Raw genomic sequence first — 12329 nt, 5'->3', positions numbered from 1 at the left:
CTCAACACACTTAAATACAAATACTCATTAATGTGATAGACTCCAAATTCTGTTTTAACTCTCTTGGAAACAGCCACCTTCTACTTTTCAATCACTTAAAACCCTTTCAGACCCCACTGCCCAGCAAGCAGACTGAGTCTGGAGTCAAATTCTGATTTAAAAGACTTTCCTCCTCGAGGAGAGAGAGGCGGGCCTAACTGGCAGCAGGACAGACTTCCTGGGTAACAGATGATGGAGCAAAAGGAGACCTCATGTTTGAAACATGTGCCTGCGGAGGCTTCTGAGTCCATCATCCCATCCCTGCCCCCAGGGCAGGTGGTCTCGGCCTGTTTTACAAAGAGTGAAATGGAGGTTCAGAGAAGTCAAACAAGGATCAAGGGCAGAAGGGCCAGGCCTGCAAGCAGGGGTCTCAGACTTCCCAGAGGAGCCGTTCGGAATAGGGCCTGCCTACAGAACAGTGACCCTGAGCAGAGCAGTGACCTTGAGCAGGGCTGGGCCAGGGATGCAGAGGGGATGTACCCGCCCCGCTGCAGAAGGCAGGTTCCCAGCTGTGCTTAGGAAATAAAATTTCAGGGTTTTTTTCCTTTGGTTTTTAATGCAGAGACGGAGGCACATGTGACTCTGTGGCTCCCTGCGCCCCGCCAAGGGTCAGAAGGCGGCCCTGGCCTCCGGGCCCCCTCCCCGGCCCCCTCGGAGACCAGGCGGGGACACCGGCTTCCCCACACCCGCCCTCCTACGACCAGCGACAGTGGCTGCCTATGAAAATTTCATGCCTCCAGGTGCTGGATGGATTATTCATGAAGGCTTCCGAGCTGTCACCATGGGAGCCGATTGGCTGCGGCGTTTTTAGCATATTAATGACCTACCCTGATTTAGTGTGGGGCGGAGATGCCACCTGGATTGTCAGTCACTGGGCCCAGATCAGCTTTTCCATTTGCAGAACGCCTTGTTTGTTATTTCTTTCCAGACGGGCCCAGGAGTAATATTTACCTAATTGACTAATCCAAGCAAGCAGGAGGCCCTCCTGGAGCCTCAAAGGCCTGCAGCACCCCCCTGGCTGGCCTCTGGGGGGTCGGCCTCGGGTCACAGCCTCCTCCCTTCCTCTCTCCCTGGCTGGGCTGCCAGGCCAGCAGGCGCCCCGAGCGCAGAGACATTACCTCAGAGCGACTGAGCCAGCGAGCCCAGATCCCGAGGACACGGCCCTGGACGCTGCAGGGACGCCAGGGCGAGCGGCCCAGGAGCCCTCCGAGGGGAACGAGGGCTGGCGCACAGCAGTGAGAGGCTCCCGGAGGGGCAGGGCCCACCGCAGCCCTCTCAGGCCAGGCGGGGGCAGGGGGCCTGGGCACACTCAGCTCATCCCTGCCAGCCCGTGGTCGCGGCCCACACAGGGGCCCATCAGGAGCCTGAGATGGCACCTCTGGAGGAAGGGGCTTCTCAAGCTTCCAGAATGACGAGAACGGGCATTGTCTGCCCAGGGAAGCCGGTCCAGAGCAGAGGGAAGCACCCTCCCGGGCAGAGAGGCCCAGCTGGCGGTGACCAGGGCAGGGGCGCCTAGTGCAGATGGCTGGCAGCGCAGGTCTGAGTCTCTCCGAGGGCCTTGAGGCCCGTGGTCCTTCCAAGGGCTCTAAGGAAGTATCTTCCTTTTAGGGTAAGAAGGTGGTGGAGGTAGATTTGGATTTCAGAAAGAGAGGGGGAGGTAGCTAGGTGGGGTGCAGCTACTACCTGGACCCTTCCACGGCCCACAGGGAGGCAGGTGGAGCCAGCTGGGCCTCTGCCCTTCTACACTGGGCAGAGATGCTCAGGACGTTGGGGGACAGGCCCAGAGATCCGCTCCCGAAGTGGCCGGGTCCCTATGTCTCCAAAGGCCTGAGAACAGAAACCGGGCAACAGGACACACTGAAGCCCATGCGGTCACTTGGAAGAGCCACAGGGAGCCCGCAGCCGACCTGCCGGTGAGGAGGGCCGCCAGGATGGTGAAGGGCTTCCCTCTCTCCTCACGCGGCTGTGGGAATCTCTGCCAACGTCGTGAATCCAGAGGGAGTGTTTCGTGGAGGAACAGGAGAGTGGAATGGCATTACCAATGCTTACACAGCGTCGTCTTTTACATATTTGACAGCAAAGAAATAGATTTACATAAATGAGCCAACATCGCCGCCATGCTTTTTTGATCCTGCTGAAAACTGGAGTCCTTTGGGTGCTGTGTCACCTGGGAAACTACGTAAAGAGGCCTAAATAATTTGGGGTCACCAAAATTGAAACCAAGCTCAGGCCAGTAGCCTTGGGTCTTCACTAAATCTCAATGTTTGGTTGGGTATCGGCAAGTAGGGGAAAAAGCAGAGCTAGACCATGTTTTCCACAGCTGAAGATTGTTCTTGAAATAAGACTTTTAAGCCAATGGGGCGGGGGGGGGGGGATCTTGAAATGTCTAAAATTGTCCACCATTTTTCATTGTAGCCATGGCACCAGGTCTCTTTCGAAAGCCATTCCAAGGCCTGCTCCCAACATCACCCACTCCTCCCTCCAAGCTTCACGGAAGTCATCTTCACTAGCCTCACTATGAAACATCCACTTCAGGTAGAGTGAGCTTTTGCCACTATTTTAATAAAGCAATTTGGAGCAGATATAGGCACAAAGGCAACATCTATATGGTAAATATATACATACGTAATTAGATGGCTGCAAATTATATAGGATGGTGTTTAAAGAAGCAAAGGGTTCAAAATTGAAATGGAAGCCTGGTAAATAACCCATTATACCCAAAGAAATCCTGATTGCCTATTCATAGTTGAAATTTACATGAACTCTTGTTCATTAAAGAATGAATAGCTGCTAATTTGCAGCATCACCAAAGCAAAGTTCAGATGATAGAATTAAAAAAAAAAAATTCCTCTCAAATCAGAACTCTACCAGCTGTCCCACATAAACACCACTGCAACTTTCTTAATATACTGGAGACCCTATTTTTAAATTCTACTATCTAATTAAAATACCCGGGGGGAAAAATGATGCAGATTGCAGAAATCAAAATTTAATAATAAAAAAGAAAATGGGAGGAAGAAAATCAATCCATTTGTTACAGCAATTTGTTAAATTGCTTTAGTATTTATTTATTTATTTATTTACATATTTTTCTTTATTTGCAGAAGAAGCTACCTGGTCATTCTTTTTTGGGGGGGGTGGGAAACAGGCTAAGGTTCCCACTCAGATGTATATGTTATGCGTTAAAGCAAAGAGCAGGAGGGTGACGGGAATATCAAGACATGGTTCTCCCCTTGAAGCCAGTAGGCCACATATGAGTGAGATCATGTGGTATTTGTCTTCCTTTGTGAGACCCACTTCACTTAGCATTAGCCTCTCGAGGTCCATCCATGTTGTTTAAAGACAAATACCACATGATTTTATTCATATGTGGAATTTAGGAACAAAACAAATGAACAACAAAGGAAAAATGAGACCAAAAAAAAAAAAAAAAAACTAGACTTGAATACAGAGAAGAAACTGGTGGTCTCCAGAAGGGAGGTGGGAGGATGGGTGACATAAATGGAGAGGACCAGTAGTACACTTACTGTGATGTGCACTGAGTAACATCTAGAAATTTTGAACCCTTGTACTCTATACTGGAAACTGATATAACACTGTATATTAATTATACTTCAATAAAAATTTTAGAGTTAAAAATTCAGTACTAACAAGAAAGCAGTAGTCCAGCAGAGGAATCAGACACTGCAGGGAGGCTGGTCGTGGTGAGAGCTCAGTGAGCGTGGGATGCCCGGCTCTGCACGGCTGCCAGTCCCCCTGCACTTTCACAGCCAACAGGAGGTCACGATGGTGGAAGTGCACTCCTTCTTTCTCTGGGTGAGAAACCGAGGGCAAGGACACGGTCAGTGTCTAAGTTGGGACCTGATCCACAGAGGATGGTACGTGAGGTGTTTGCATTTCACCTACAGATAATAAACTTCTCACAGTTTATCATTCAAGGCTAAAAGGTGAGGAACGTACCCTCAGCCCCTCCATCATCAGCCACACACAGCTGGCAAAGGGTCGATGGCTGTCACATAATGAGCTTCCACAAATCAATATGAGGGGTGTGAGCACCAGAAGAAAGTGTGTATGGCTTTTTTGAGTGTCAAATAACAAAAGATTGGAAATGGCCACCAAATGATTAAAAATGTTTATCGTTCTCAAGAAAATGTAAATCTGCATACAGGTTAAGGACCATTTGCCACTTGCGAATTTAAAAAAAGTAAAAGCGAATTATAATCACCCATGTGAGGGAAGCTGAGCAGAAAACAGACATTCTTCAACCTTGTTTGCGGGAAGGGAACTTTCATCTGCTTCTCTGAAGGTCAGTATGGAGACATATGAAAAACCTGAACCTGAAGGAATATTCATTTATTCAACCAATTCCATTGGTATAAATTTACTGAAATAAAGAGGTAACAAAACGGAGGTGTGTGCATAAAAATGTTTATGATGCTGAAAACTGGAAACAACCTACCTGGCCAAAAATAAGGATCATTACTAAACTATAGGAATACACACTTTATACACTCTCCATGGTTTTCTTAACTGGGCCTCACAGGGTGAACTCTGGAGTTTGATCAAACCCCAGTAGTCCTGGGTGAGTTTCCATTTCTCTCTCTTGGTGTCTTCATGTGTAAAACGAGGAATATACTATTACCGACTTCAGTATTAAATGTCTTAACACTTATTTGCAGTAAAATATTTGAGTTACACTCCACTATATCACGCGTGTAGGAGTCAAGAGTCTCCAGAGAAACAGAACTGATAGGATAGGTGATAGGTAGGTAGGTAGGTAGGTAGGTAGGTAGGTAGGTAGATAGATGGATGGATGAATGATAGATAGACATATAGAGAGAGATAGATGATAGATTGGATAGATAGATGGATGGTTGGATGGATACATGATAGGTAGATGATAGAAGAATGGATGGATGATAGATAGATAGATAGATAGATAGATAGATAGATAATATATTATAAGAAGAGGCACACCTGGTAATGGAGGTTGATAAGCCCCAGAATCTGCCATCTGCCAGCTGAGAAACAGGAAATCCAGTGGTGTAATTCACTCTGAGTTCATAGGCCCAAGAATCAGGAGCACCAATATCTAAGGGTAGGAAAAGTTAGACATTCCAACTCAAGCAAAGAGAGCAAATTTGCCCTTCTATTCCCTTATTATTCTATCCGTACCATCAGCAAAATAGTTAATGCCCATCGTCTTGGGGAGGATGATTTTTACTTAGTCTGCTGACTCAAATGCTGATCTCTGAGCATCCCTTTGCCCAGTCAACCTCACACATAAAACTAGCCATCACAATTGTTCGAAAATATTATTATTGTAACTATTTTTATTATTCTTTATCATGCAGTCTCTATGAATGACTTTGTCACGGTGTATTTTTATTTTCAAGATGTATTTAAGTTAAAAAAGCCTAAGGAAATAGTCCACCCTGTAAAAAATATTTATATGTCATTATACTTAACTATATTTCCATATCATTATTATGTATTATTTGTATATATTGTAGTTCATTATTTATACTCAATGACACAGTCTTTCCTTCGATGGGGGGTGGTAGTAGGAAGTTCAGCTTAAAAAAAAAAAAAAAAAAAAAAAAAAAGGAAGTTCAGCTTAGTCAACACCACTGCAGTGACCATTCCTAAAGCAGATTCTTTTTGTCAATCTGAAAGATAAACATAACGGAATCGGCATGGATGCTAAATTTTTAAAATGACATCATTGTTTTAGGAATTTTTTTTCTTCCCTGCCACCTACTAAATCTGTATTTATCTTTCAATTAACCTTTAAATAGAATTTTTTTTTCGCCTTTGAAGTTTTAATATTTCAAGGAAAAATAAAATATTCTGGTTCTGGCTCTTGCTACCAGGACATGGTACTACCCACCTGGGGGAGACAGACAATTTCTTAGTGGCCTGGCTCTATAGAATGCAGCTTTCTTGAGAGAGATTCTTGGGGATTATTACATGAGTAGGGTGGGACCTTTCTTGAGCAAGGGTTAGCCAACAGCTAACCATTTAAAAATCATACCTTTCTGGGACGCCTGGGTGGCTTAGCGGTTGAGCTTCTGCCTTCGGCCCAGGGCATGATCCTAGAGTCCTGGGATCAAGTCCCATATCGGGCTCCTTTCATGGAACCTGCTTCTCCCCCTGCCTGTGTCTCTGCCTCTCTATGTGTCTCTCATGAGTAAATAAATAAAATCTTTAAAAAAAAATCGTACCTTTCTCCATTTGTCCCTACACACACATACACATGCACTCATACATTGTCATCCAGCTCGCTCTTTGGCTGACCACCATAGTGAGTTTGTTAAGAAAAAATGGCAAAACTTGTCTTTCCTGTGTTATCTATGTTTTGATAGAGAGGCTGCCTTAATGGCCACTGTAGTATCTACTGTTCTAATGTAGAAATGCCCTGAATATGATCTTTTAATGAATAAAGTACTTACTTGTAGGAGAATGCATGCAAGATCAGAGGTTGTGTATTGCTCATGCTTTGCTACCCTCCTCTCATGTGGTATTCAAGCAGACTTCAAAGAGATCTCATGTGGTTGTTCTGTGGGTTTCTAGGCTGGAATGTGGACAGTGGTGCTGAGTGACTCATTGCTTTGATTGTGATTCGTGTCTTGTGTATGTAAAGAAAAATCAAGTATTCATATCAAAGGAAAACAGAAGAGCTTAGAATTAATGTAAGATGTCCTCCTCTCCACCCCAAAAATGTATGTTCTATCTTGAAAACATATAAACAACATTTCATTCAATGACTCAAAAGATGGTTGAAAATGTCACTATGATTAAAAAATATGGCTTTGGACTTTTTTTTCTTAATAAATGAGTTATGCTTAAGAAAGGTTATAGCAAGGAAATTATATTCTGTGTTGGGAAATGTAGTGATGATTCTTATAAATAAACACTTACTAGGTAAGTTGATACACTGGTCGTTTGTACCTACTATATAAATTTATAAGGATGCCAAATAATGCAGTAGGTGCCGCTTAGACCCAGAACCAGAGAAAATAAGCTTAACGGAATGGGGGTGGTAGCCCTTTAGCGAGAAGCTGTCATGGCCTTGCTCTGATGTCTCCCCCAACATCTCAGTGCACAGCAGCCAACCTTCAACAGCAATCGTCCCTTGGGAAGCCTAGGGAGGAGTCAGCACCAATTCAATTCAGAAAGTGGCAGATGATCAGACAGAGAGGAGCCGGAGGCCAAGGAACTGGCTCCGCTTCAGTCAGAGCCCACTTGCAATAGTGAAGGACAGAGGGCAATGAATGCAAATGCGAGCAGTGAGCAATATGGAAGAGAACCTGCTGGAAGCAGCTCTGGCTGTGAGTTTGGCGGTAAAAAGGGCAAGTGGAGGATGTCAGGAACTTGGAAGCAGGGGGTTCAGACTTTTGAGGAGTGGGCACTTCCCTGGAGTTTGTGCAATTGTATGAAAGTTCTGGAAACTGGAACCCAGTGCTATTGGAACACACGACTGCTTCAAGAGGGACAAGGTTTTGTGGGGACAGTAGTAGTGGGAAGAACAAGCAGACGTGATCCAGGAGCAGGCTCCTCTCTCATCTCTAATACCCCAGGGAGGCAGGGCCCAATGGGAAGCAGACAAGGATGAAACTGGTCGCAGAGTCCCTCCCTGATGGCACAGAATGGGACAGAGACACGCCACTTGAGAGCCGAGAGACCCTAACTCTTAAAACTGTTGATAAGAGGACATCACCAATCCATGGGTAATTTGCCAGCACAAATTAGAGGTAGAGGAAAAATACAAATTATGAAAAGCCAATCTATGTTCAACTTTTAAAGAATATTTCTATTCTGTGTAATAAGACATGTCCATCTGTCACATAATTCACCTGAGATTCCATATGAAAAGCATTTGATTCACTGGGAATTGATTTTATTTTAATTTAATATTTTAACTTGTTGCATTTACAATAATGGCATCTAAATATTATACTAATACATGATTATTCTTCCATGTGAGAGAGATGAACTTCTTGTGTCTTTACTTGTGTGAAATTTCATTTTTTCCATAGGCAAATTTTAAAGAGTAGCTTATTTTGCTTTTTCTTTCTGGGCTACCCCTGGAGACTGTGGACCGTATTTTCTTCTTAATTGGTTGGAGTGGAATTATGTAATGAGTAGAATATTGGTAAAATAAATAATAATTCTGGATTTCCATGTTTCTAACAATAATTTATGTCTTCTAATTATTTATTTGTACTTTTAATTATTCATTTTCCAAGAGCCATTGGGTTGTCGTTCTAAACCAAGTTATAAATTCTTTGATGGTAGGATGCAAATTGTCCATTGAATCCTAAAATATTAGCAATAGAGGAGATTGAACAACAACAACAAAAAAACACAAAGATGTCTTAAAAGGCCAGGTAGGCAATGTAAATAAATAAAATGAATCATTTTTAAATAATAAAGAGTGGATTGTGATAAATAGGAAACTTTTGTATTTTTTCTCTCTTTGTATGTATTTTCTGTCCAAAGGAAACACTTACCAGCTTAGGAAAAGTTATTTTCCTAATATTCTTTTCTACTTCATCCAAATTATTAGCTGTTAAAAAAAAACCCTATACATATATATAGGTCTGTATTATATACATCTATCTGTGTGTATGTATATACCTACATATGTGTGTATACATACACATATGTGTATATATAGATATTTACATATCTACTATCTATCTGTCATCTATCCATCCATCTATTTATCTACCTACCTATCACCTATCTATCAATCATCTGTCTTCAGCAAAAACTGGAATAAAAATTTGGGCTATTTTAAAATTCTTATTAAATAATGTTTCTAATAAGGTTGACTTTTACTATTATCCCTCTGTTCTTCTATAAATTATTTGTAAATTGACTCATGGTATTGTTTTTAAAGCTTGAAAATTAAAAAAGGTCCTATTGGACCACAGGACTATTTGCATTAGTATTTGAGCAACAAATATCTACTAGGTAAAGAGTGTAGATACCAAGAATAAAATTCAATTTTAAAAATATTTTGTTTATCAGCGATCATAGAATAGCAATGTGAGGTATAAGTAGTGCTGACCGCGAATGAGCCTGCCATCGTCAGTATATTTGAAGTACTGGTGGACATACCTTCATTCTGGGCACTAGTCTTTTAGTCCTGACCGCTGTTATCAATTTGTTTTTTGAATAGGAAGTCACTTAATTTTCCTGGCCCATTTCTTCAACTATAAAATGAGGATTTATACTAGAATCTGTGATTACCAACAGGTAGCCTGAAGGCTGAATTTTTAATAAGGATACTTTGCTCCTAAGATTAATGTATATAAGTAGATAGCATCCTTTGATTACCAAAATGAAAACAAACTTCCCCCAGAAGCAAACCAAAATTAAGAGTTATATATGTATTTTAATCAATAACAAAGCTTCTGAGTATTAGGTAGAAAAATTTGCCACTAATTTACTAGAAAATTCTTTGGTTTTCTTCCTTAGGATGGGACCTAATAGAAGGCAAATACAGATAGCACTTACACTGTACTATTCTCAAACTAGGAAAAAAAAAAATCTCTACAAATTGGTTTTACCCTAGAGGAAATCCACCTAAGATCCTGCAGAGTACTCCAGGGGAAAGATTTCACATAATTCCTCATTTGTGTAAGTTTCCATTGGAATACAACCAAAACTTAACAGTGCTTTAGAACATAATTATTTATACCATGTACATTTCTACCATAATGAGATTTCCATCCATACAGAGAAGATTATTTGGTCAAATGGTCTATAAAAAACCTAGACATTTCTTTAAAAGGCAAGTCCAAATACAAATCTTCAGGTATGTATTAACATATGTGTGCCTGGTTGTGTTTAGAGATTTATTATTGAAATAGATAGCTAGCAGTCTCTTCCACTAGTGATATGCATAGATACTGTTTTCATGTAAGAACTTTCTTTTAATGTAGATCTGTGGTGAATAATGAAAATAAATGCATGTTTATCCTAATAGGTAACCCATATTTTAGTAAATGTTTTGTTGTATTTGTGAGTAAAATATATTTTCAAGTCTTCTTGAGATAAAGTTTTTCAGATTGTAACTCATTTAGATCATTTTTTCCATTGATATTGGAATTGTTTTCTTAAGCAAATGTTCTAGATATTTCTCCTTGTTAAATATGCTATTTTTCTTATTAAAGACAATGCTGTCATCTATCTATCATCATCATCATCATCATCATCATCATCATCATCATCATCTTTGAAGTTTCCTACATCCAAAAAATAATTTGGGGCAATTCATGTTAAAAGACACATGTGCTATATAGTAAATTTAAAAATATAAATTTTACTTGGAAGAATTTCAGGTAAAAGATAATAGTTAAAAAATACATTAAGTAGTCCCACTACTTTTAAAACCCCATTAAAATGGGACTAAATACATTATTTTGGTTTTTTAATATAATTTTATTCCATTTATTTAAGCTAAAATAAAAGACATCATTTTAAAGACACAAGTCGATAAAGACTAAAAAGTTTAAGAAAGGAGACAAGTACCACATTTTGCAAGTTGAGGGGAGAGGGCTGTGGAATGATGGATTTAGCCTACTTGTACAAAATATAAAAGAGGTCCCTAGAAAATTTAAGGCTCAATAGAAAGGTTACAAGGTAAAGTTAAAAAACTGTCCAAGAATGAGAAGTACAAAGAGATGAAAAGCAAGAAAAGATGCAAGAATGACAGGAGACAGTCAGGAGATATAACATCCAGATAAGAGAGTTCTGAAAGAGAGAGTGGAGAAAATAGATGAGGAAATCATCACTAAATCCTCAGTGACAATAATAAATAATAAAAGGTGGCTAGAATGAAAGTGTTTCTAGATCCGGAAGGCCCCATTGTAGGCATGATGAAATAAATGAAGATATACTTAAATTACATCCTTGAGAAATTTGTCAACCCTGTACCCAAAAAGAAAATCATATACATTGCTAAAGGGGAAAAATGACACATTTACAGACCCAGACGGGATTTACCATCTCTTCAGAAATTAGGAAAGCTGAAGGTTAGAAGGCACTTAGAGCATGTTCTAAAAATTCTGAAGGAATTACGATGATTACTTTTAAAAGAGCAAAGATAATAGAGGATTGGGTATGGTTACTGGCAGTAGGTGTAAACTGTTGAGAGTTTGCCTTTGAATTTATAGTAAGTGCATACAAAATTAAGCAAACGAAGAAGCAAGACAAGCATTACCAGGGAAACTAAAGGCAAATGAAAGTGAACAGAAGGCACCACATGGCTCCATGTGAGGAGGACCACACTGCTCTGGGAATGGGAGCAATGAATGCTGATGGGATGGTGGCAGGTGGCGTGATAGGGGTGGGATGGGAACACCTCAGCACCTGCTGAGGGGGAGGTGAGCAGGTCAGTGTGAGGAATAAATCCTCATTTTAAAAAATTTCCTAAAAATACTTCGGGAGAGAGAGAGAGAGGGAGATTGTGTGTGAGCAGAGGGGGAGGGACAGAACGAGAGGGAGAAAGAATCTCAAGCAGACTCTGCGCTGAGCACATAGCTTGACACTGGGCTTGATCTTGTGACTCTGAGATCATGACCTGAGCCGAAATCAAGAGTCAGATGCTTAACCTATTGAACCACCCAGGCATCCTGCTAATACTTCATTTTAATTTGGGATACTAATTAATAGTGTCAAAAACTGAAAAATTAAGACATAACAATAAAAGCATATTATTTAGAAATATAGAAGTGAATACAAAAGAATCAGCAGAAAAATTTGAAAGCTTCAGGATTTGCTGTTCTACCCAAGAATGTGCTGGTTCAGTGCCTCAGAGCTGCGCTACCTCCTTTTAGGAAATTTTGTATATCAAATTATAATTTTCACCATACATGAGCCAACATTCTTTATAGTCTGTGGTTAGCATGTGTGGATAAAGGCTGGCTTCCCTTCTCATCAAAGATAGTGTTCTGTTTTATTTTCCTAATGTTTTTTAACCTTTTGGTCAATTTTAATGGATTGCAAACAGGAAAATGGAGTAGAAACATGGTGATCCCACTATCCCAAATTGGGATTTTTTTTTCCCCCCAGTGGCTTTCTCTATTGGTTCATGATATAGTGAAAGGAAGGCTGTCACCATCAATATATAGAAATACAATAGTTCTTTCCTCTTTCACCTTTTTTATGCTTCTCGTTTTTTTGTTATAGATTGGAAACCAATTAAGATAATCCAACACCAGTAAACAGGTCACAAGTAAGATCTCAGAGAATATCGTATGAATAAACTTTTTTTTTTT

Source organism: Canis lupus, chromosome 17 (genome assembly GCF_003254725.2).
Source record: "Canis lupus dingo isolate Sandy chromosome 17, ASM325472v2, whole genome shotgun sequence".
NCBI lineage: Eukaryota > Metazoa > Chordata > Mammalia > Carnivora > Canidae > Canis > Canis lupus.
The sequence above is the reverse complement of the archived record's forward strand: the minus strand, read 5'-3'. Positions refer to the sequence as shown.